The following is a 26,790-nucleotide window of genomic DNA, read 5'->3' as shown; positions in this document are numbered from 1 at the left end:
CGTCATTGGTCGAGCATGATACTATTGCGTTTGCTACTGCTGGACATAGAAGAGGTTGTCTACTGTGTTTTGGAATCTGTCAAAGTATGACACTCTCTGGTTCACGCTCTTTGTTTGGGTCCTTGAGACACATAAGTTTGGGGTTAGTATTTCACCTTTGCATAGTGTGTTTGCTGCATTGAGCATAGATGAATATTCATTTACATGGTATCAGAGCTAGACACTCATTGAAGAAACCTATGCTTTTGATTGGAGAGCTCATCATCAGAATTGAGTTCACAGAGGGAAGATGACTTCGAACACTTCTATACCACTTCAGCTCTAGAACCCTCCATGCAGAGACCCGAGAAGAAGTGTGCTGTAAGAGAAGGAACTCATTAAAGCTTAGTTGAGAGTAGAGTAGATAGTGTAGAGTGTGAGAGCACGACACCCAATACAATAATCTGAAGTTTAAGGTACAAGTACAAGGTACAACTCTTCATAGTAGCTAAGAAACATGTTTCTTTGAATTTGAAATTTACAAAACGTTTCTTAAAGTACGAAACGTTTCTAAGAGTAAAAAATGTGGGTGTTTTTTTTTGTGTGAGTTGGTACCCAAAACATGGTTTTTTGGACAAAAACTATTGGGCAATGTTAAACACAATGATGATGTGTAATGACTCATGAGGGCTCAAGATTTTGAACGAGAGAGTGATTTTTTTGGTGATTTTGTTTAGTTATTGGACTTTGTAAATCTAGTGTCTATTCTTGTCTTGAGAGTTGAATATTATACGACTTTAGTCTCATGTATGATTTATTTATGACATATTATGACTCATTCTTGATTTTGACATTTTATCAGTTTGTTTTGAAATGAGAATCATGATGTTGTAAGTTGACTCAGTCCATATTATAGATAGGCTATTTACATGTTAATTTCAATTTTCTTTGTATGATATGTATGAATTATAATGTTTGAGTTTTAAACCATAGTATAGCTTGTCAAAAGACTAACTTTGACATAAGTGACATGCCAATAATGGATAATGGATATGTAATGTATAATGTATTATTCTCAATTGACTCTATTATCACTCAAGCTCAATTGGCCATTCTTTGTTTAGGAGAGAGTTTAATAGAGGTTTAGAATCTCTTTCCCTAGTCAAAACTATTAAAAATCTGCATATAAAAAAACATGTGGTTCTTATTTTACCCCCTCTTGAAAGAAACTTACGAAACACATTTATGATGTTTTGTTTCTAAACGTTTTTGACGTTTTTGGCTACTATGCAACCCTTAAACCTTAGGGTTGTAAGAGGGTGATGGTATGCGCACCATCATGCATACGAGCTTGTTGTGCTAAGAATTGCTCTTGCCCACTTAAACAGCCCAAAAACATGCTTATTTTAGGCTTATTTGAGCCAAAACACTAAAACGGGGAGCGGATCGAGAGAGTTAAGTGGGAGAGGATCTAGAACCCTAATTTTCTATAAATTGGCAGCCAGTCCTCTACTTTTCCTTCAATTTCGTTTTTGCAGGTTTCAGGTGTTATCAGCTTGTTGCCCACACCCCGTTCACGGAGGACATCTCAACCCTTGCTGTCTATCATTGTTCCCTACAGTTTGGCGCCTGTTTCCAGCCCTCCACATGCTGATTGCTGCTATTTTTGCCTGGCGACTGACTGCGGATCATCTGCACTACTGTCGTACAGTCTGCCACGTCAGCAAATAATGCGTTCAGGTACCTCTTTTTCTGTCCTTTTTTTCCGTCTACTTCACATAATCAGAATGACTTTGGTGTTCCTTTCACTTCATTACATGGTGCATCATCATCTTCACAATTTCATTTTCAATCTTTAAATGATAAAAATGAATAAAAAGAATTTGCACCTCATACATCTCACTTTCAAAACCTACCCATCCCACCACATTCTTCCGTTGCTTCACCACTTCCATTTACACCATTTACATTTTCATTTCAAACACCTCATGTCGCACCGCACATCACACCGGGGGGTCACGGAAACATAGGCACATCCTTCTCTCAGTCGGGTGGTGTTCCATCTACCTCATATACACTTTCGGGATCATTGCAGGCTGGGTATCCCACTCAGTCTCTCTCGAGTGTGGATTAGTTGCCTCCACAGTTTGCCTCCATGGCATTGCCTAGTGGACCTTCTGGTCATCCTGTTGTGTCCTAGCCTCACTTCGCACAAGGCTACCATGTCCCAGTGTCTCCATCTACACCGGCACCTTATGGAAACATTCATGTTCCAGTGCCTCCGTATCAATCGGTACTCATTGGACACTCACAACCTCCTTCTGTCTACCCACCTCTTTTCCCTTTCTCTTTCTCTTATCAGACACCCCTATCTCCATCATCTTTCCCACCATCATCTTACACCACCTACCCGATAGCTCATGGTTCTAGCTCATCTTCTGCCAAGAATGCATTTAATGACAAGACTTCACTCATGAAAGGCTAGGAATGCCTCCGCTATTGTCGAGTTGATGTAGGGCTTATTACCTGAGTTTCATTCTCAGCTTCAGTATTTTGACTTAGTGTTAGAGCAGTGGGAATACTTGATTGACCACTATGCGGCTTGGGATAGGACGCGTCGTATTAATCTTGACCATGAGCTTCAGCTTTTCAAAATCACTGACCGGGATGACTTGAAAGTCAAGTTGGCTGAGTATTGGCGTTTCCTCGCTGAATTCTCCATCAGGTCACATTGTTCCTAAATAAACTCTCCAAGAAATACTTCAATTTTGTGGAAGGAATAGTTTCAAAGCCTACCATGCTTTCATTCTATGAATTTAAGTGTCAGCTGTTGCGTTACGGATGGTTGTTCGATCAGTTTCATATGAATTCCTTTTCAGAGGGGGCTCTTCTTGCTCATTCTCAGAAAGGGCAACAAGGAAAGGACAAACGAAACCAAACCTCCACTCAAAATGAAAATCAAACTCAAAAGCTAAATCAATCTGGGGATTCTCAAGGAAACTCCCAGTCACAACTTAAATGAGGGTGGCAGAATGTAGCTAAAAAGAATAGGTATTGTCAACATTGTCAAAAGGCTGGCCATTTTAATGACGAGTGTCGATCAAAGGCACGAGGCACAACACTAAAACCTAAGTCTCAGACCCCTGCCCCTCAGTCGGGCAACCCCCAGCAGGGGAGGCAAGGTGATGGCAAGGGGCAGTTTAAAGGCGAGACTCACATTGCCACCGCACAACCATCTTAGTCGACAACGTTCTCAACTCCAGAGGGCTTGTCTGACTGGTCTGCAGAGATCCACATTGTCTTCGTAGGGACATCCGATGCAAGTCTCGTTCACATCTGTGAGTTGCCTCCTGACAAGGTTACTGCAGAGGCCCACTCGTCACAGCCAAGCACTTTAGCTCCAGTTTGGATTATGGACAGTGGAGCTACACATCACATGACTCCTATAGAGGACATTTTCCGTACTCGAGCCTCTACAGTCGGGCAGGTCTGTGCGGAAAACAACTTCCCGGTCAAGATTCAAGCTCAAGGTTGCGTCAGTTTTGCCACTGACAAGGATCTGGATCTGGCTTTGCTGGACAATGTATATCATGTCTCTTAGCTTGGGGTAAACTTGTTATTTGTTCAGTAGCTTTGCCGGTTGGGGCGAGTAGTTTTCTTTACAGCGACCACAGTCGAGGTCCTTGACTCTCAGATTGGTTTACTAATTGCTTGCGGTGAGGCATAGCCTAATGGCCTATACCACATGACTCATTTTCTCACCGAGCCGACTTTCATAGCTTCCAGGCCTTAGTCACATCTCGGGAGTCTATGTACAATGAGCGTCTTTGGCATTTTTGCTTAGGACATCTTGGTTATGACTCACTTTATGAGTTGTCACTCCGTGAGCTGGTTGAGGGCCTTCCATGCCTGAAGCTAGCTCAAGATGTCTATAAAGCCTGTCAGCTTGGGAAGTAGCACCGTATCCCATTTCCTCAACAGTCTACACATAGAGTTGAGGAGCCCCTTAGATTTATTCACGTTGATCTTTGCGGGCCAACATCCACTGCCGCTTTGAATGGCGGCGCGTTGTACTTCTTTTTGATAGTAGATGATCATTCTCGATACATGTGGGTGTACTTCGTCAAGCATAAGTCAGATGCTTTCACATATTTTTCTGCTTGGGTGTTGCTGGTTTATAACCAGATTGGTCATCGTGTCGGGTGCATGAGGAGTGATAGCGGTGGTGAATTTATCTCCCATGAGTTTTCCGAGTTTCTACAAAAGCATGGCATTTCTCGCCAGCTCACCTCTACCAACTTCCCCTCTTAGAATGGAGTCGTAGAACGTAGGAACCGCACATCATGGAAATGACACGCTCTATGTTGTTCACAACAGAGCTTCCTGAGTCCCTTTGGGTCGAGGCTGTTAACACTTCGGCGTACATCCTCAACCGGTGCCCAACTGCAGCTCTTCCTCAGAAGAACCTGTATGCGACATTTTTTTGCTCTCGGCCTGTTATTTCCCATTTCAGAGTCTTCGGGTGTCGTGCGTACACACACACGCTTGATGACAAGATAGGTAAGCTTAATCCCCGAGATGATCTCCTTATTTTTATGGGATATTGCTCTGAAGTGAAAGCCTATTGTTTGTTCGATCCTCGGACAAACAAGGTGATCGTTAGGCGGGATGTCGTTTTTGACGAGAGGGATATAGTGTAGTTTTCTTTACCAGATTCCGATCGGTTTTCTTCTTCCACATCATACGAGATCGTGCCTACAGAGCCTGGTCTACGTCCCGCTCCTGACATTTCTGCAGTTTCTTCAGCTCCGAGTCCCCCTTCCCGAGACCCATTACCTCGTTGGTACCAGCAGACCATGCGGAATTTGGGGATCCTACCATCGGATTCCTCTTGGGAGAGACCTAGAAGATCTACCCGGCTTGCTCCTCAGGCATCATTTGCAACGCTGTTTACAACTGATTACATAGCGCATTCTAAGCTAGATACATGGCAGGAGGCTCTTCAGCATCCTCAATGGTGAGAGGCCATGGAAAAGGAGCTAGAGAGTATTGACCGAAATGAGACTTGGATATTGGTGGATCGCCCGAGTCACAAGAAAGTCATTGGGACAAAGTGGATTTTTAGAACAAAGCTAAAAGCTGATGGAACTTTAGACAAGTACAAGGCTCGCCTTGTAGTGCAAGGGTTTCGACAGAAGCATGGCATTGATTATGAAGAGACCTTTGCCCCTACTACACATTTGACTTCCTTTCGGTTGCTACTCGCGCTCGCCGCTCACCATGGTTGGCCGATACATCAGATGGATGCTAAGAGTGTCTTCCTGAATGGATACTTGGAGGAGGAAGTCTATGTGGAGTAGTCACCGGGCTTTCCTTGAAGGAACTCTAGGGATAAGGTATTCCACTTGCAAAAAAGCTCTTTATGGGCTGAAACAAGCGCCGTGGTCTTGGTTTCATAGAATGGATGAGTTCTTACAGACTCATGGATTCCATTCTACCTCTTATGACCCGAACTTATATGTTCGATCCACACCAAAGGGGGTTAGCCATATCCTGCTATACGATGATGACTTACTTATCACAGGTCCAGATTCTGCTGCCATAGCGGAAATTAAGGCTAAGCTTAAAGCTACATTTGAAATGACAACCTTGGTTTGTTGTCCTATTTTTTGGGGATGGAGGTAGTTCATTGTGGAGGATGTATTTTTGTGTCATAGCAGAAGTACGCACTTCAGCTTGTGGAATAGTACACTTCGGATTAGACATGGCTAGTGGCCACATCTCTTGATCCTGCTGTCCACTTGACAAAGGATACCTTAAAATAGCCATTCGATGCACACACCTATCATTCTGTTGTAGAAAAACTTATTTGGTTAATTCACACTAGGCCAGATTTAGTTTACTCAATTAGCATACTTAGTCAATATTTCATAGCACCTAGGAGGTCACATTGGATTGCATGTCTTCGTGTGTTGCGTTATTTGCGGTGTACTTTTTCTTATGGCTTGACATATGGTTCTGGTTTATGTTTGCAGGGATACACTGATTCTGATTGGACAGGAGATCCTGATACTCGGCGTTCCTATGGTGGCTACCTCCTTACCTTGGGTATGACTCCCATTTCTTGGTCTAGACGTAAGCAAGGGATAGTGGTGGCTTCCACGGCCGAGGCTGAGTACCGGGCTCTTTTCGATAGTACCACCGAGGCCATCTATCTGAGGAGTTTATTGGCAGTGCTTCATTTTTCATGTGACTCTCCCACAGTTGTCTACTGCGACGACCAGAGTGCCACTGCCCTTGCGGGCAATCCGATCATCACACCACGGACACGACATGTGGGAGTCCACTTTCACTTTTCCAGAGAGCAGGTTGGGCTAGGCACTATTCGCCTAGAGTTTGTGCCTTCATCAGATAATTTTGCAAATATGTTGACCAAAGCGGTCAACCGGTCGGTTCTTCAGTACCTGCTACCCAGGATCGGCTTGGGTACACCCTCCCCTACTTCTTCAGCTTGACGGGGGAGAGGGTGCTTCCCTCTTGCTTTCCCTTCCAGTTTGAGAGGGGGCGGCTCTTACTCTTGATCGTGAGAGTGATGATGTTTATAGTTTTTTAGACATTACATTCACTTATTCTTTTGTATTGTATTATGGGCATTTGTAACTTTATCCGCACTATCAAGATGGCCTGATTATAAAAGGGCACTTGGACAAGTGAACACTTCCCCTGCGAGGGCACTGTCCTAGTGGCACCGTTGCATAGCATATTGCATGAGCATGACATCTTGCATCTCCCTTTGCATTACCCCAGTATTGGCATTCTGTTCATGTAAACATGCATCTGTGCGCATTTATCGCTTTTCGGTCTTTTGGAGTGGTCGACTCTAGGATCCACCATATTCGTAGCATAACACATGGCAATTCTCCTAACGGTAATTTTCCTACCCTTGCTCGCTTGCTTGTTTTGCTTGTCTAGCTAAGCCCACCATTCTTTTTTTTCGCCTTTCCACATATTCACCACATGATTGGCACATACACACACTTATTCTCAGCCTTAGGCACTTATTCTAGTCAATGTGAGGGATTGATTTGCTAGTTTTGTGCTTGACTTGGGTTTAAAACTCTCTTTATCTTTTCCCATCAGTCACTTAATCGGCCGCTGCCCCTATATTACTTATGTATTTTCAAAACATTAAAAAAAAAGTCCATTGATTCTATCCGCCTTCGTAGGACTTGGTAGGCCCTTGGGCAGTCGCCGAGCACCCTTGGTCCGATGCCTTGGCTCTCTGGGGTGATCACTTGGGATCCCTTGGTAAGATAACTATCACCTCTGTAGTCTTGGTAGGCCACTGGGCAGCTGACGTGCACCGTACCCTTTGTCCGATGCCCTGACTGCTTTGGGGTGGGGTAAATTGAAATTTAGGCTGGCCTACTTTTCTCGCCCTATTTTGGGCTTGAGAGAGGGTGTTGTGCTAAGAATTGCTCTTAGCCACTTAAACCACTTAAATAGCCCCAAAACATGCTTATTTTAGGCTTATTTTAGCCAAAACCCTAAAACGGGGAGTGGATCGAGAGAGTTAAGTGGGAGAGGATCTAGAACCCTAATTTTCTATAAATTGGCAGTGTAACCGGCCTGTTCATTGGGAAGGGCGGTAGTGTACAACCAAAAATACATAAATGCTTTCACCCAATTTAACAGTGGCCCACTTTACCTGAACTTAAAGACACAGAATCAAGAAGACATACAGGAAGCTAGAATGCTCCTGTTGCAACACATACACCCTGTTGGCCCCTAAGTTAGGCGCCCCTTGCGGTATTTCTTTATTTTTAAAAAGAGAAAGTACAATGGGCTGTCTTTCACCTATCCTGGGTGAAATTTGACAGCATAACAGTACAATTATTGACCCAAATCAAGTTGACCAGGAGGGGAAACTTTGCCCAAGTCTGAATCTTCTGGTTGGAGTGCAGAATTGACCATTTCAACCTGCTGTATTTACTGGTTCAGACCTGTTCTGAAACCTGTTTACAACTCATACTGTTCCTTGTACTGTTGAGCCCACTGTAATTACTGGTTCAGACCTGTTCTGACACCTGTTCTCAGCTCATATTGTTCCCTGCACTGTCCTGCATCATCTGGGCCAAGTGCCCCTTGATTCTGACATCAATTGGGCTCTGAAATGACCTCTGAACAATCCAGAATCAGAACTGATTTAACGCTGTTTTAGACACTTGCTTGGTGAGGTTACCACCCTCACCTGTCCCTGCTGGGACAGCATACAACTGCTCCTGTTCTTGGAGAAAGGAGGCTCTTGCCTCATGCAAAAACAGCATATTCCCACACAGCTGTACCTGAATCAGAAGAAAGGCCCTTGATTTTGAAGCATAACCAAACTGTCAGGGAGAGAAAGAGAGAGTAGGAAGCAAGCTCAGCCCTCTGTGCAACATTGACAAGGAAGACCAGCCCTCAAGAGCTCTCCATCTGTAGCAATCCCTCTCAAATGAGCCCCTTTTAGCCCCTTATGCATTGAAACTCGTTTTTTGTGTTGCCCTCTCTCTCTCTTTTGGTAATTAATGCTCAAATTGTGACATATGGCATACATGTAACAATTTTCCTGTTTAAACCTTTCGGTCTAAAATTCTCCATGCTCGGTGCAGAATTTGACCTCGGCATAGGCTAGAGGATTGATCCTTGTGCAAAAATGAAGATAATGACGCGAACAGATTCTGGGATCCAAAAATAGTAACTCCCTAAATTTTAGGAGTTGCTTCCATTGCATCCCCACTAGTCTTCTGACCATCTTTGCAGACTATGGCTACATCCAAATTTACAATGTAGCTCAACTGAAAGTGAATTTCCACTGATGACCCCACATGGACTAATCTCTTGCAGATTTGTCCATCTTCACTTTGAACTAGTCTCTTCCAGGCTAGTTCTTCAACACACTTGTCCATATACACTTTCACAAGTCTCTTCCAGGCTTGTAAATCTACAGTGCCAACAGTCTCTTCCAGACTTGTACTAGACCTTAATTGTCCAGTCTTGACTCACCAGACTTTCCTGTCCATTTCACATACTGGTCATGCAACTCAGGCGTTTAGATTTCAAGAGGGATCCTTCCAAAAAGAAAAACCAAATAAAATATGTAATAAAGAAATCAACAAAAAGGTAATAGTTGTCAGAGTCTTGTGACATATCTCCCTCTCGAAATCGCAAACGTCCTCGTTTGCATGAATGTCATACATGCTTCCAGCTAACCCAGTGAACTTACACTTGGCAGTACATGTACAACACATACACATACATGCTATCAGTCAACATTGTGAACTGAACACATTGTTAACACATGTATGTTCTAACTGTGAAACATGGCAGACTATCATCATGTGACTCCACATCACTGTTTCCAGATATAGTGGCCGATACACCACAATGATATCCCCATAGTGGCAGATTCTCATTTGATGACTCCACATTACCCTGACTAGAGATCTAGTGGCCGGTACATCAAAATGATATCCCCACTGAGTCAATTCACAAAATACATGTCCGATCGAGTAACCATTGTTACAACATGTATTCAATTCAATAGAAGTAAAAACTGTATTCTTGCAAGCAATACTCACTTCTTTAGCACTGAGAAAACCATATGAACACAATAAGTGTTAACCTGTACAAAATCTGTTTCTGTACATAATTTCTTTCTTAAGCAATTGTCACTTTGACAATCTATTTCAGCTTAGAGATACAAGGGGTCAAGGTAGGTTGCAAGCGAAATGCTTCAAGGTAAAGTTCCAACACATTAGGTGACTTTGCAAGTTCACCTTCATCCATCCACTTAGCATCTGTTGCTGGATAGTTCTTGAACTTAACCAAATACCTTCTAGCAACTTTGCCTTTCACTTTCCTTTCCTTGTGTGCCAATACCTGTTCTGGAATAAGAATTTCATCAAGTTCCTCAACTTCGGGTTGTTCCTCAGTTGGCATATCTTCTGGCAATCACCCACATAAGGTCTAAGAAGACTTACATGGAAAGCATTATGAATCTTCCAATTGTCAGGCAATTTCAGCCTATAACTGACATCACTAATCTTCTCTGTTACTTGAAAAGGCCCATAGTATCGCATACTAAGCTTAGTGAAAAGACTTTCCTTGCCTTTCCGCTTCTTTAAGCATGCCTTTTCAAACCGCAACAGTACCCAATCACCAAGTGAAAATATCAATTCATGACGGTGATGATCAACAGCTTTCTTTTGCTTTGCCTGAGTCTTTTCAAGGGCATGCTTAACTTTCTGATACATTTCATCCATACTCTGCACATACTGATCTGCTTGAAAGATCTTATCCTTTGTATGCAAAATGGGAGGAACCTTTTTACCACCTTCAACAATTTCAAAAGGGGCTTTGCCTGTTGACGAATGCACAGTATTATTGTATGTATACTCGACCAAAGGCAAATACTGCTTCCACTTTGACTTATGCTCTGACACATAGCACTTAAGCAGATCCAAGACAGTAGAATTTGCCTCTTTTGACTGTCCATCAGTCTGTGGATGAAATGACGATGAGAACTTAAGTGTTGTACCCATGTTCTCAAATATGCCTGTTCAGAATAGACTTGTCATCCGTGGATCACGGTCACTGACAATAGATTGTGGCATACCATGATACTTGAAGACATTGCACATAAACAAACGTGCCATCTGATCTGGTTTTATCTTCTTCCTAATAGGAATGAAATGGGCGTGTTTGCTAAACCTGCAAATAATAGTCCATATCCCATCATTTCCTGTCTGTGTCCTTGGAAGATCAAAGATAAAATCCATAGCTATGCTTTCCCATGGTTTATCTGAAATAGGCAATGGCTGTAAAAGCCCTGGTGCTTTTTGCCTGTCAAACTTGATCTTCTGGCAAATCAAACATTGCCGCACAAAAGCATCCACGTCTCTTCTCAAAGTAGGCCAATAAAAGAATGTCTCTACTGTTTTGACTGCTGCATCAATACTACGATGCCCTGCATACGGTGGAGAATGACTCTCTGTCATAACTTTCCGTCTCAATGGCATAGTCACACATAGTCTACCATGCATCAACATGAAACCATCCTTGAGAAGATAATGCTCATGATGTTGTCCATTGACAAGCTGATCAAAGATCCTTGCAAAATCTTCATCATCAGCATATTGTTCCTTCATATCATCAAGCTCATGATGATAAGGAATTGACACAACTGAAATTTGTGGCTTCCTTGACAAAGCATCAGCCACAACATTCTTTTTGCCTTCCACATGCACAATCTGAAAATGGAACATTGACAAAAAGTTTGCCCAACGCATATGCTTTTTTGACAGCTTAGTTTGAGTTAAGAAATAACACAATGTCTGATGATCTGTTTGGACAACAAAATCTGCCCCAAGTAGGTAGTGTTTCCAACAAGAAAGCGCGTGAATCACAGCCAGCAATTCTTTCTCATAGACCTGCATAGTCTTCTCTGGCCCTCGCAAGATTCTGCTTTCATAAGCCACTACCCGGCCATCTTGCATTAGCGCTGCACCAATGCTATTGCCACAGGCATCACACTGGACAACAAATGACTTCCTAAGATCTGGCAGGATGATCACTGGACTAGAAGTCATCTTTTCTTTAAGAAGATTAAAAGCTGAAATCTCTTTCTGTGTCCACTAGAAAGAGACTCCTTTCTTTTGTAAAGCATGCAAAGGTGAAGCAATCTCTGCAAAATTGCGAATGAACCTCCTGTAGTAAGAACACAAACCCAAGAAGCTTCTAACATCATGGACGATCTTCAAATTTGGCCATGTTCTAATGGCTTCAACCTTAGCAGGATCCATTCGGATACCATCCTTTGACACTATGTGCCCCAAGAACTGGATTTCTTCCAAGAAGAACTCACTCTTCTTGCCATTGATAAGCTCATTAAAGACTGCTTTCAAGTGTTCTCTATGCTCCTGTTCATTCTTTGAAAAGACAATCATGTCATCAAAGAATGTACCAACAAACTGCTTGTATGGATGAAAAATCCTGTCCATCATTCGATTAAACGTAGCAGGAGCATTAGTAAGTCCAAATGGCATTACCAAGGACTCATAGAGACCAAACGTGGTCCTAAATGCAGTCTTATGCACATCCTCTTGCTTAATCCTGATCTGATGGTATCCACTCTTCAAATCTATCCTGCTGAAAATTGACGCTCCTTCCAAACGGTCAAGAATGTCGTCAATTCTCGGAATGGGAAACCTGTTCTTGATGGTACTCTTGTTCAATGCTCGATAGTCTATGCACATGCGCTAAGAGCCATCCTTCTTGTGCACTAAGAGCACTGGTGAGCAAAAAGGAGATGAACTTGGCTGAATCAGCCCTTTTTCTAGCAGCTCATTCACCTGGCTCAATATCTCTTTCTGTTGGGCTGCATTAACCCTATACGGAGATCTATTTGGTGGGCTACTGCCTGGCATCAAATCTATTGCATGATCCTTAGACCTCTCTGGTGGTAATTGTGACGGTAATGAGTCAGAAAAACAATCACTGAACTGAGACAAGAAAGCAAACCTGTCTCTATCTAACATAGAAAAATTTGACTCATCATTATCCTTGACATCACGTGCAAAAATCAAGTACGCAGAAAGATGATTCTTTATTACAGATGTAATGGCAGAAGCCGATACAACAGGTATAGACTCTCCTTTAAGCTTCACATCAAGCACATGAGTCTTTCCCCTATGTTCCAAAGTCAGTGTCTTGTTAAAGGCATCCATCACACCATGCTTTCTGAACATCCATGGCATTCCCAACAAGACATCACAGCCTTCAAGTGGCATGATATAAAATTCTTCTGCATCAACATAAGACTGTACATGAAGACGCAGCTTTCCAAGAATGGGTGTCACAGACTCTGAGTGGCCAGGACATGTTAACCCTGCCTCTGCTGTGTAGCCCATCTCATCTGCTCTGATGCCCAAAGCAGAAGCCAACTTTGGTGAGATAAAGTTTGCCTTAGCTCCACGATCAAAGAAAATGAGTACACGTTGATCCCTAACTTTACCCCAAGCTTTGCAGAGCTCATTAGCATCCGAGTGTGGCTTGTCTCCCAGCATATCTGGCACTAAACCTGCTGAAGGTTTGGGCTTCTTTCCTTTCCTGTCCTCTTTATCATCATCAGCTGATCTCTTATTCTTGTCCGGACAGTTAGACGCAATATGACCAGTCTGCTCATAGATAAAGCACTTCCTCTCAGCCATTAAAGCCTTTCTCTCTTCAAGAGACTTGCACACAAAAGGCTTCTTCTCGTCCTTTGATTGCTGTCCAAAGAACTTGGCTGGCTTCTTCTTGAACTGCCAAGGTTTACTTGTGCTTTGAGAAATCTGAGAAACCTGTTTACCAAATGGCTTCTTTACTGAAAAATTTTCAGATTTATCTTGTTTAATGCTGCCCCCAAAACCACTTGACTGTCCCAACAATAGTGCATTTCTTGTAGTGGCATTCTCAATTAACTGAGTCAAAGTGGTGACCTTTGTCTTTGTACAATAATTCCGGAGTTCCTTGGGCAGCCCGCAGCAATATTTCTCTATCTGCTGAGTCAATGGCGCAACCCTGTAAGAAGTGACTGGAAGTAAAGCCTCCCAAAACTTCTTGTTATAGTCTTCCAGATCCTTGCATTTAGATGCATCCAAATTGTGCCAAGCTGACATAACATCGATCTCAAATTCATTGGTCAACCAAGCAGAAGCAAACACTTGCTTGAAGTAAGTCCAAGTGGCAGGAGCCTGTCCTTGCATCAACAGTGTACTCCACCACTGACTAGCATTGTCCTTAAGAAAAGTGGCAGCTTTCCGGACCTTAGAAGGTTTTGTAAAGTTTCCTCATGCAAAAACAACATATTCCCACACAGCTGTACCTGAATCAGAAGAAAGGCCCTTGATTCTGAAGCATAACCAAACTGTCAGGGAGAGAAAGAGAGAGTAGGAAGCAAGCTCAGCCCTCTGTGCAACATTGACAAGGAAGACCAGCCCTCAAGAGCTCTCCATCTGCAGCAATCCCTCTCAAATGAGCCCCTTTTAGTCCCTCATGCATTGAAACTCGTTTTTTGTGCCGCTCTCTCTCTCTCTCTTTTGGGAATTAATGCTCAAATTGTGACACATGGCATACATGTAACAATTTTCCTGTTTAAACCTTTCGGTCTAAAATTCTCCATGCTCGGTGCAGAATTTGACCTCGGCATAGGCTAGAGGATTGATCCTTGTGCAAAAATGAAGATAATGACGCGAACAGATTCTGGGATCCAAAAATAGTAACTCCCTAAATTTTAGGAGTTGCTTCCATTGCATGCCTACTAGTCTTCTGACCATCTTTGCAGACTATGGCTACATCCAAATTTACAATGTAGCTCAACTGAAAGTGAATTTCCACTGATGACCCCACATGGACTAATCTCTTGCAGATTTGTCCATCTTCACTTTGAACTAGTCTCTTCCAGGCTAGTTCTTCAACACACTTGTCCATATACACTTTCACAAGTCTCTTCCAGGCTTGTAAATCTACAGTGCCAACAGTCTCTTCCAGACTTGTACTGGACCTTAATTGTCCAGTCTTGACTCACCTGACTTTCTTGTCCATTTCACATACTGGTCATGCAACTCAGGCGTTTAGATTTCAAGAGGGATCCTTCCAAAAAGAAAAACCAAATAAAATATGTAATAAAGAAATCAACAAAAAGGTAATAGTTGTCACAGGTAGCCAGCTCTCCACTCTTCCTCCAATCTCGTTTTTACAGGTTTTAGGTGTTATCAGCTTGCTGCCCACACCCCGTTCGCGGAGAATATCTCAGCCCTTGCTGTCCATCACTGTTCCCTACAGTCTGGTGCCTGTTTCCAGCCCTCCACACGCTGATTCTGCTGTTTCTACCTGGCAACTGACTGCTGATCATTTGCACTGCTGTCGTACAACCTGCCACGGCAGGAAACTGCTACGTTTGCAGGCCCCGGTTGCCGCCCTGACAAATTTCTCTCTCGTGCTGCAGTTGTTGCAGTTTTTCTCTCTCCTGCAGGTTGTCTTGCCTATGTTTTTAGTATTTCTCTCTCTTGTAAGCTGTCCTGCCTGCGTTTTTAGTTTTTCTCTCACTTGTTGCCTGCGTTTTTAGTCATTCTCTCTCCTATAGGCTGTGCTGCTTGCGTTTTTAGTATTTCTCTCTCCTCATTGCTGTTTGCATTAGATCGAGCTTCTCACTGTTGCGTTTGCTGGTGTTCGACATCCGGAGGTTGCGTTGTTGCGATTCGGGATCCGTTTGGAGTACGGCACACTCTCCAGCTCATTACCCTTGCCCTGATCCTTGAGATACAGGAGTTTGAGGTTTAGTATTCATTCACTGCATAGAGTGTTTGCTGCATGAGCATCGTATTATTAGTAGTCATATCATTTCATTTATTCACTGTGTTCATTGTCTCTGAGTTACCCTAACCCTAACCCTAACCCTAACCCTAACTGTGTTCTTTTATCAGTCTGTGCTTTGTCATATGGTTTTTGTTTATGCTTCTGTGTTAGGGTATTTTCTTTATAGCCTTCTAGTACGACCAGCAACAGGAGCATCCAAATGACTATCTTTCATAGTCTACAAATACCATCTAGGCATTTGTCTAGCTTCCTGACTGTGTATAAGCTCTTGTTGAATTTCAAATTCAGCACCTTGCTGAATATTCAAATCAGCCATGGGCTGATTTTTTGCATTACCCAATGGAGCAGCTGGTTGAACATTAAGTGCACTTGCTGAAGCTCTAGCTGTATCATCAAAAGAAATGGGCAACGACCCTTCAAATATATTATTGGCAGCTTGATTTGTGTCAAAACCAGCAAGGGATAATTTTGATTTTTCATCGAAAACCACATCCCTACTGACAAATACCTTTTTAGAGGCAAGATCATGTATATCCTTTGCTCTCACTGCTGTACCCCACAATAATGCATTTAACAGCCTTGTTATTCAACTTCTTCTTGAGTACATTGGGAATGTGTGCGTATGCAAGACACCTAAAAATACGAAAATTCCCAATAGAAGGTTTACGATTGTTTCAAGTCTCAAAAGGCGTGACATTCAATGCCTTGGTGGGACACCTATTCAAGACATGGCAAGAACACATAATTGCTTCCATCCAAAAATTGTGTGGCAAGCTCTTTGCTTTTAGAATACATCTGGCTATCTCCATGAGTGACCGATTCTTCCTCTTTGCAATCCCATTTTGCTGTTGAGTATAAGCAGCAGTGTACCAATGAACAATGCTCTTTTTCTTTAAAAAAGAATTCATCATAGAGGACATGTATTCCCCCCCTCAGTCCGAACAGAGACTCTTTACCCTGCAACCAGATTGATTTTAAGCAAGTGCTACAAAAGCCAAAAATGCATCATACATTTTTGACTTTTTTCACCAAAGAGTAGACCTAGTAGAAACGAGTGAAGTCATCATGAAAGTGACAAAATAGTAAGAGCCACCCAATGATTTTATCTGTGTAGGGCCACATACATTTGAGTGCACAATCTGTAACTTGACAGTTGCTCTAAAAGTTGTTAGCTAGTCATTACCCGGACAGGCAGACACCACGTGGCAGGCAGTTGGCTAGGTGCCACGTGGCCTGTAGTCGAACTGTAGTAGTCGACTGCAACCTATATTTTTTTGGCCATTATTTATAGGCTGTCTCTCCAACAGTCTCAGTTAGTTGTGTCCCACAGGTTTCAGGCTGTAGATTGTGGAGACTATCCTCGGGGATGATGGAGACTGTCCTTGGGGATGATGGAGACATATGCAGATATTCTCTCTGCACCAATGTATAATTTTGCATCCTTATACAATATTCTTCACTGCAGGTTTTTTGCATTTCACTCACTCACTCTCTTCTCTCTCTATTCACTTTGTCTTGGTCATTCACATTTGCTTCCGCATTGCTTTACTTTGACATGGTATCAGAATACTGAAGGACTGACCTAGGGTGGATCCATCTGAAGAGGAGATTTCAGTGCGACACAAGACTGCATTTTCAGTGTTCAAGTGTGAGTAGGTGGGTTGTGCATCATAACAAGGATGAGGTGAGCGTGGGCGTGTGAGAAAAGAGAAGATTTACTGAAATTGTTGCTGTTTTTTACTGTTAGAGAAAGAAAAAGGCTGCATTTTGGGCGTTCAAGTGTAGATTTTACCTTTTCATCGCCTCTGATGGGTGAAGAAGAAGCAGAACAAGCGAACCATAGCCGTGGCAGATTGTATTTTCATAGTTAGAGGGGGCTGCTCTTGTATTTTATGCAGGCATTGTAGGTGAAGATGTCTTCTCAGGCCGAGACAGAGTTTCAAGCGATCATGGACCGGAAGAGGTGATTGTCCTATTGGCTCTTTCTTCAAATCAAAAGCTTGATGGTGAGAACTACCTCATTTGGCGGGTCATGATGCTTGCCATATTGGAGTCCTATGATTTGGCGGAGCTTGTTACGGAGGCTATTCATCGTCCTTCTTTGGGTGACGAGTTTGACTCTCTTCTAGTGAGAAGATGAAGTTGGCAAAGGCTCAGGCACATTGGGATAAACTCAATGCTCGCATTCGCTCGTTTTTATTTCTCTCATGTACTATAGCTGTTATCTCTCATTTAGAGCATTTGATGGTGACTAGGGAGATATGTTGGAGTTGGATCAGATGTATAATCAGATGACCGTCATGAAGCAAGTCTCTTTGGAAGTGCAGATACGGACCATGAGTGTCAACAAGTCATCATCCATGCGGGAGCACATCAATAAGCTAAGGCAGCTTCAGATGCATGTTCAAAACGTAGGGAAGGTGATCACTTTTGAAGACATGGTGATAACTCTCCTTTCATAGTTACCGCCTCGCTTCAATGGTTTTTATTCCGGCTTGATTGCTTCAGGGTGGTTTGAGACTCTTTGGTGGGAAGAGTTGGTTTCTATGGCTTTGGACTAAGAGGAGTAATTGAAAGGAACCAATGTTTTGAAATCTGAGGCTTTGGTTGGTTTATCCTCTCAGAAGAAGGGGAAAGACCAAAAGAAGGAGGAGGACAAATCTAAGGAGGACAAATATAAGGAGTCTACTTGTCACATTTGTGGCAAAACAGGTTACTAGAAGAAGGATTACCCGACAAGGAGAAGAAGGAGAAATCTTCAAAGGATTTCGGAGCGGTGGCTGCTTTCTCATTAGCTACTTTTCTCCGTTTGGAGGTGGTTGAGGATTCGACCTTGATGGCTTTTGATGCTGCGTCGACAGCTCCATTCACTCAGAAGTGTTTTTTTGACAGTGGTGCCTCCTAGCACATGAATCCTTCTTCTGCAGATGTTACTCATTTGCGGCCTTCCCATGGTCAGATTCTCATTTGGGATAGTTCGTCTATTCAGGGATGGGGCAACATGCATCTTATTCCCGATGCACGTGGTGGTGCCCATGCATGGGAGGTACTTTATGTGTTGTCTTTGGGGTATCATCTTCTCTCGGTGCACAAGATTTGTGCCCTCGGCCTTTTGGTCGAATTTGATGTGCATTCTTTTTGGATTCTTGATTGAGGATTGAGACAGGTTTTTTCTTTAGGTTATGAGGAGAATGGAGTCTACAAGTTGCAGTCTTCTTCTGCCTTGACTTCTCTTCTTCTTACCTCTCAAACTCAGTCCAAGCTTTGGCATGCCCGGTTTGGCCACCTCAATTATGATTACCTTCGGAAGGCATCTAAGGACCGGTTTGTTCAAGGTTTACCGGATATTGTGGTGAGCTAGCAGCCTTGTGTATCTTGCATCCATGGGAATCAGACTTGTGATGTTGTTCCCAACAAGGCTTCGAGGTGGTCTTCAGCACCCTTGGAGCTTGTTTCTACGGATCTTTGTGGACCGATGAAAATGGAGTCCCTTAGAGGGAGCTTGTATCTCATGCTAATTGTGGATGATTATAGTAGGATGACATGGACCTATTTCTTGAAGTTGAAGTCGGAGGCTTTCTCCAACTTTAAGGATTGGTTGCTCTTTGAGGAGAACTGATCGGGGCGGAACCTGAAGACCTTACGATTAGATAAGGGTGGAGAATTTGTTTCTAACGAGTTTACTCGTTTTTGTGTACATTGTGGTATTCACCGAGAGTTTGCCAATACAAACACCCCTCAAGAGAATGGCATCTTGGAGCGGAAGAATCGCAGTATGATCGAGATGGCTCGTACCACGATGGAGCATTGTTAGACACTTTAGTGTCTATGGGTTGAGGCTGTGGCTACTGTAGTTCACATCCTTAATCGTTCCTCTACTTTCACTGTTGGTGTGACTCCTTATGAGGCCTACTTTGGGTCAAAGCTAGATGTGTCTTATTTCAGGGTTTTTGAGTGTGATGCCTATATTCACATCTCGTAGACATAGCGTGACAAATTTGAAGCGGCTTCCAAAAGGCAAGTGTTTGTGGGCTATAGCTCGCAGTCTCAAGGCTACCGATTGTATGATCTTGTTAAGTGGGATGTCTACACGAGCCGTGACGTTCGGTTCGTGGAGGTTCTTGCCCCAAAGGGAGATGAGGACCACCCTATTCTTGGAGATCTCGATGATAGTTGGGCCCTAGCAATTGTTCCTCTTAAGCCTGTCTCTTGAGGACTCTTCTTCGAATGAAGAGCCTATTTCCCAGCCACCGAATTCACTGATTGCTCCTTTGTTGTTGGTGGAATTTCCAAACTTCAGCAGATGGAGAGCGCGGAGGCGAAATCCGTTGGCCTCCTTGTTGGGCCCGTGACATGCTCCGAGATTCATGGATTGAGGGGGTCCTTCAGGAGTGGCAACCGTAGGATGGACTGCGTAGGTCACTGAGGCACCATGCACATTCTATGGAGCTCGTTTGCTCTAACTACTGTTTGATGTCTCGTGTTATGCAGGATAGAGTCTACCTCTGTGAAGGAGGCTTTATAGTCTGATCATTGGCAGAAAGTGATGGAAGCCGAGTTGGAGGCTATTGAGCAGAATGGCACTTGGTATCTTGTGCCTCATCCCTCTCATAAGAAGGGGATTGGTGTCAAATGGGTCTTTAAGACGAAGGACCGTAGTGATGGCTCTTTGGACAAGCACAAGGCTTACCTTGTTGCTAAAGGTTTTGCTTAGCACCCAGGTATTGATTTCCATGATACTTTTGCTCCCACTGCTCGTATGGCGACGATCCGTGCTGTTCTTGCCTTGGTTGGTCATAGGAGATGGCTTGTCTTTCAGTTGGATGTGAAGTCGGCTTTCTGGCTTTGGTTCCTTTGATGGGAAGGTTTACATGTTGAAGAAGACCTTGTATGGCTTGAAGTAGGCTTCACGTGCTTGGAATGAGAAGATTGATTCGTTTCTCTAGGCAAAGTTGGGACATTGGCGCTCTAGGGCCAATCCGTAGCTTGATGTGTACACTTTCGAGGATGGTCGTGTGTTGTTTGTTTTGTATGTTGATGATTTGATTGTTACAAGTGACCATGCCCAAAAGGTCAATAAGACGAAGGCAGCCTTACATCAAAAGTTCGAGATGACGGATTTAGGACTTCTTCATTTCTTTTTGGGCCACGAGATTTATTAGACTCAAAGGGGGATTTTCATCTCTCAGCAAAGATATGTACAGGAGCTCTTGGTGACTTTTAAATGGAGGATTGTCGGTTCATTTCTACTCCTATGGATTCGAATTGGAAGACCACTTCATACTCAGATTCTCCTTTGGTGGATGCTATATACTATCGTTAGTTGATTGGATCACTGATTTGGCTTCTCAACACATGGGTTGATCTATGTTTTGCTGTAGGTCTCTTGGTTGGACTCATGAGTGCACCTTAGCAGGTGTATTGGCAGGCTGCTCAGAGGATACTACGTTTTTTGAGAGGGACCTTTGCCCTAGGGATTTCCTATCTAGCAGGTACATGTGCTTTCGGTCTTGTTCTTGCAGGTTGGAGTGATTCGAATTTTTTTGGTGATGTGGACCATAGGTGGTCTACTACAGGCTATTGTTTTACCTCGGGTGTAGGTGTTATCTCTTGGAGTAGCAAGAAGTAGCCCATGGTAGCCCTATCTTCAACTGAGGTGGAGTATCGGGCCGCGTCTTCTATCATATGTGAGACTGTGTGGCTTTAGAGATTGTTGGAGGAGCTTGGCTGCCCCCCAGACTCGTCCTACTATTCTGCGGTGCAACAATGAGAGTTACATTGCCTTGGCACGAAATCCCGTATCCCATGCTCGGATGAAGCACATAGAGATCCAGTACCACTTCATCAGGGAGAAGCTTTTGGATGAGACCATCGATGTGGAATACTGTAAGATCGAGGACAATCTTGCAGATTTGTTTATGAAGGCACTTTCCCAGGCTCTACTTCGCCGACATCCCAGATCCCTCCATCTTATGCCTTGTCTTGGATCTACGAGGGGATGTTAGCTAGTCATCACCCGGACAGGCATATGCCATGTGGCAGGCAGTCGGCCAGGTGCCACGTGGCCTGCAGCAGTCGGTTGCATTAATTACAGCCGACTTGTATTTTTTTGGCCATTATTTATAAGCTTTGTCTCTAACAGTCTCAGTTAGTTGTGTCCCACAATTTTCAGGCTACAGACCGTGGAGACTACCCTCAGGGCTGATGGAGACCGAGATCTTCGAGGTGGACATATATAGATATTCTCTCTTCACTTGTGTATAATTCTGCATCCTTATACAACATTCTTCACTGCAGATTTTCTGCGTTTCACTGTCTCTCTCTCTCTCTCTCTCTCTCCTCTCTCTGTGCACTCTTTGTCTTGGTCATTTGCTTCCACATTGCTTCACTCTGATAAAAGCAACATCACGGGGAAACGAAAAACGATGCATTTTTCCCAAAATACATCCCTCGCATAAGTGCTCAAGAGGTCTCTTCGAGAGAGGTAAAGCATCAAGCATCTGTGTATGCTGCATAAGCATCAAGCTACCATAGTTTACATGCCCCATGCGAGCATGCTATAACTCGGCTTGTGACATGGTAGGAGTAAGAGTGGATGCTAGATAGATTGACCGATCAACTGAAAAAGCATCCTACTCATTAACCCATGACAGAGTGCTAGTCAAAACCAAAGTCATGTGTTCCTTATCTCTCACCATGCATGTGTCATCATCAAAGGTGACCTGCAATCCACACCTTGCCAAAGAAGAAATAGGTAATAAATTCTTCTTTATACGTGGCTCAAACAAGGCATCCTGCAAGTGGAGAATAGAGCCATTAATAGCTGCCAACACAATCTCCCCAATACCACTAACAAGGTATGATGCATTGTTGGTACACTGTTCAGACTTGCCAATCGAGGCTGCAATAACAGAAGCAAACAAATTTCTACGAGATGTGGTGTGTCTAGAAGCATCACTATCAAAAAACCATGTGCCCGCATCCTCAGTAGAGCTAAATGCTCTATTAGCCCAAGAAGAGTCATAACGGCATGTGTAAAAACAATAGTCTCTTTTTGCAACAAAGGACGTGGACTCAGTAGTAGTAGAAGGTGCATCAGAAACAGACATCCTTGTCTCTTTCTTCTTCTCCTTGACTATGTGCTTTCTACACTCAATGATGTAGTGTCTTGGCTTCTTGCAATAGTGACACTTGCCCGTCTTGGCTTGCATGCCCCCCTATTTCTTATTTCCCTGTGAAGTGCTTGAAGTCCTAGAGCTTTGTGGAGCATTCTTGGCTTGGCTACCCTTGCCTTTCTGCCTTACTATAAAAGCCTGCTCAGAGGCTATAATATCCACATCACTGTTCTTTTGTGTCTGCTCTTCCTCTAAGAGTAAATTGACCCAATAGAAGGAAAGTGAGTGGTTGTGGGAAAATCCTCATGATGAGGTTGACGGCCGTATGAAGAAAGGCCAAGTACGAGGGCGGCAATGAATTCAAGGTAGTAGATATCAACTATGCATTTGAGTAATACTCATCTACATTCATAAGCTGCTCATGCAAGTCTTGAATTTAGATGATCCTGCATAGAATCACCCTCATCCATCTTCATTGTCTCAAGCTTTTTCTTCAAGAAAGAGATGTGCGTCTCATTCTTTCTAGCAAACATCTGCGCTAAGTTCAGCCCGGCTTCTCGTGAAGAAGGTGCAAACCGAATGTGAGGGATGATAGACTGTTGTTGAACTGCCAATGCAATCAACGAAAAAGCCTGTGCATCCCGTGTATCCTATGCCTTTTGTGCTGTTGATCTTTGGGGAAGTGGTTGAGCTAGAGCGGGCTGAACAGGTTGAGTTACTTGTTGTCCACGTCCTCCTGGAGGAGGAGTAGCAGGAGCCACAACTCTGGGCCTAACTTCTTCACCGTTGACATAATCCCAAAGATTCTTCGCAATCAGCATATTCTTCATCATGAAGGACTAGAGGGGATAGTTGTTACCATCTAACCTATCCTCCTTGGATACGTAAGTAAATACATCACCTCCCTAATTTGCCATGATAAATAATGCTGATTAGAGAGCATAAGAGCAATGTCTCAAGTTGGACCAACTAGGAAATCTCAGAATTTCTAGAAATTACGGCAAGTACTTAGCTGTAATTAGCAAATTGAAGCACACTCTCTCAAAACTGTCTAAATGGCACATTGTCCAAGGTGCAATAAATGCTCAGCAGCATTGGAAATGCAAAAGCCCCAAAATTTCTTGTCCCAAAATGCACAAAATCAGTCTATTTCAGATTGTCACAGATGTACATGTGTCAATCGCTGAGCTGACTACAAAAGCCCCAATTGTCTGGGCCAAAATGCACAAAATCTCTGGTGTAATTGTGTCCCAGACACATATTGGAACTGAGAATGCCTGCTCGTGTAATAAGCCCCTTCCAGGAGATGAACTTTGAATTAAAAAATTGAAAAAATTGGCGAGTGCTGGAGCTCGAGCTGGAGATGGGTGGGCTGTGCAGATGGCGCACAGGACTAGGCAGGCGGTTCTCCAAGTAGCGGGCGCTGTGCAGGTGACGCGCTGGGGAGCTGGCATTGTCTGGCAGACTGGGGCGTTGCAGAGGACTGCACAGATAGCTGCAAGGAGCTGTCAGGTAGTGCCTGTAGTGGTGGAAGCGTAGCAGGTGAAGGTGCTACACAGGCGGACTTGGTGGGTGCAAGGAGGTGCTTCTTGATGGACTTGGTGGATGGAGAGAGGCACTGCTCAGCGGACTTGGCGGACAGGGAGTGCTGCCAGAGGGCGGCGCAGTCGGGCCCTGCCTGGTCAGGCGGGCGGCCGCTGTAGTTGGAAGCGCTGGAGGCACTGGAGGTAGACTGGTTGCTAGTGGCGCCTGTGGTTGAATGCCAAGAAGGTGGCGCTGCGAGCTGGCGGCTCAGCTGGCAGTGGCCAGGAGCTAAGCTGAGCAGAGTGTCACTCTGATATGAAATATAAAGAGGAATTGATTGAAGCTCAGCTGAGAGTAGAGTAGATAGTGTAGAGTGCGAGAGTAGGACACCCAGTACAATAATCTGAAGTGGAAGGTGTACAAAGTACAACCCTTAAACCTTAGGGTTGTAAGAAGGGTGTTCACACCCGAAGAGCGTGAAACATGATAAGTGCCTTAAATTGTGGAACATAGGCACATAAAATAAAATGAATGAATGTGGGGGGAAAAAACCTCTCGTACTACAGAGAGTGAAAAGTGTCCTAGTGTCCTATTGAAGATCACCATCACTCCTGTGTGAGCGTAGGTGTGAGTCGAACCCAACATGTGCCTCACAGCTTGCTCCATGAGGATGTGTTCGGACTACCATGGAGTCCGGACTCCACTAAATCACAAACTATATGAGATTACATGAGCCAAGTATAATCTTATCCTTATGCATTGGGCTCAATAGCTCTTGGACGGTAAATCTTTGTTATTCCCTTTGGATTTAGTGCACAAATCTATTGATTTTGCAAGGAGGATGGACACTCAATGTGGGATAGGCCATTCCACTAAAGAAACCGGCACGGAGTACAAGGCTCTATTTTTTACATCCATTTGCTCCCATGCTAGGTATTTCCAATTACACTTCACCTTATCTCGTCCCTACTTCTTTGCAAGGTTTTGGTGATACTCAAGAGAAAGAAGGAATTATTCAATCGATCCTTAATAGTGTTAGTCTTGAAGAGGACATTTATCTTAATGTAAACATAAGAAGAGGAGCTTATAAGAAAAAATTTGTAAACCCTTCTATATGTTTTCCTTCTCCCACTTTTTCTTCAAGTTTTACTTCTCAAGGTCGATTGGAAGTATGTGAAGCATCTTATTCTTCTTTTTTATCTCCATCCACATTTCAATTCCCAAGAATAAATTAAGAAAACCAATTTAATGAATTCACTCGCGCATAATCATCAGCACAATTAAGTTTCCCACCCATCTTACCCACTTCTTCCATTGCATTACCATTTCACACCATTCATCTTTCCTATGCACACACCACTAGTGACATCTCACATCACACCGAGGATTCCCTTCCCTCTCCCTATAAAAACCCCACTCAAGGGAGATGGAAAAAGCACGGCAGAAATGGTGACGCTGATCAGAAGACCTGACGTCGTCCGTTGCCGTGAAAGCAAGGGGAGAACGCCGTGAGTTGGGAGAGGCTACAGAGGATTCAGACGGAAGAGTTTGACGGGAGAAGTCGTCTCTGCATCGTGCCGCCACAGTCCACCTCCTGGCCATCGTGATACCGCCTGGGAGAGTCATCCCCCCCCCCACCCCGTGCTTTTAAAGTCACTTAACCCCCTTTTCCATATTTTATAAATCCTTAAGCCCCCTTTTCCTTGGAACCACCAAAACCCCCACGTTTAAATGAAACACGCGAATTAAGAAAGCATAAAAGCATTTCTAGCAAATAGCTTATGCATTGAAATGAATTATAAGATTAGATTATTATCCATTGAAATAGTATACTTCGATTAAGCCTAGAATTATAAACTGCATCTCGTATTATTAATCCATATCCTCTTTGCAATGAATCATCATGGAAAGTGTAAGCATAAAATGATTCTTGTGATACATAAACTCTAGGAAAATATCGTTTGTCAACAGCATAAATTATTAAGAAAAAGATTGCTTGTTTAGCATGAATTTTGTTCGCAAAGTGTAGTAAGATTATTTGGAATTAACCTAACCTCAAATCGATAAAGTTTAGGATTGAAAAATCAATTTACGCATAGACAACGAGACATGTGGAAGTAATCTCGAAATTATCTTCTAGAGTTAATCAAATTGACATAAACTTAAAACACCTATGCTGCGAAAGACTCGTTGGGAATGAGTTAAATTCCAAGAAATGCCTATACCTTAAATACTTGCCCACATTCCCTGAATGTAGGGACAATGAATTGTAATCATAAAAGGAACTAGGGTTTTTCCCTAAGAATCTTACAAAGATAAAGCTTGGAAACCCTAGGTCTAATGACTCTCATAGTTCGATGCAGCACTTGCGCAACAAGTGCGGAGTCATATGATCTTGTGATTGGATCACAAGGGAATGGCCAAGTTCTCGCAATGAAGTTGGCATGTCCTTACGCAAGTTATCTTGCGAGAGGATGAATAATCATCCTAATTTAGTATCCTTCTTGAGTAAGGAAGATTGTTTGGAAACTAATGACCAATCGATAAACTTAAGGTTTGACCAAGTCGGGTTAATAGGGTACGCCCTAACCCAGGATATAGGGGAATTTGCCAAGTTGCAAGTTATCCGGGATCGAGTGCTAGACGCATTCGAAAGGAAAGATTCATTCCTTAGTGGTTTGCCAACAAAAACGATCAATGGAAATGTTTGTGCTTGCTACAGATTCTAGAGCACTAGTTAGCTTTGTTTGATCAATGAATTAAAAGATAAATG

General features: G+C 43.4%; 1 protein-coding gene and 1 pseudogene across 1 annotated transcript in view; one reads left to right on the top strand and one right to left on the bottom strand.

The window, feature by feature from the left end:
- The window catches only part of LOC148015711 (keratin-associated protein, putative (DUF819)), an 87,153-nt gene that overhangs the window by 16,466 nt on the left and 43,897 nt on the right, over window positions 1–26,790 (top strand). The gene's annotated exons all lie outside the window — the stretch shown is intronic.
- LOC148015713 (uncharacterized) lies at window positions 9,628–10,525 on the bottom strand (annotated as a pseudogene).

Source organism: Lygodium microphyllum, chromosome 24, assembly GCF_053477565.2.
Source record: "Lygodium microphyllum isolate KBCC chromosome 24, Lygodium_microphyllum_v1.1.10, whole genome shotgun sequence".
Classification (NCBI taxonomy): domain Eukaryota; kingdom Viridiplantae; phylum Streptophyta; class Polypodiopsida; order Schizaeales; family Lygodiaceae; genus Lygodium; species Lygodium microphyllum.
The sequence above is the reverse complement of the archived record's forward strand: the minus strand, read 5'-3'. Positions and strand labels throughout refer to the sequence as shown.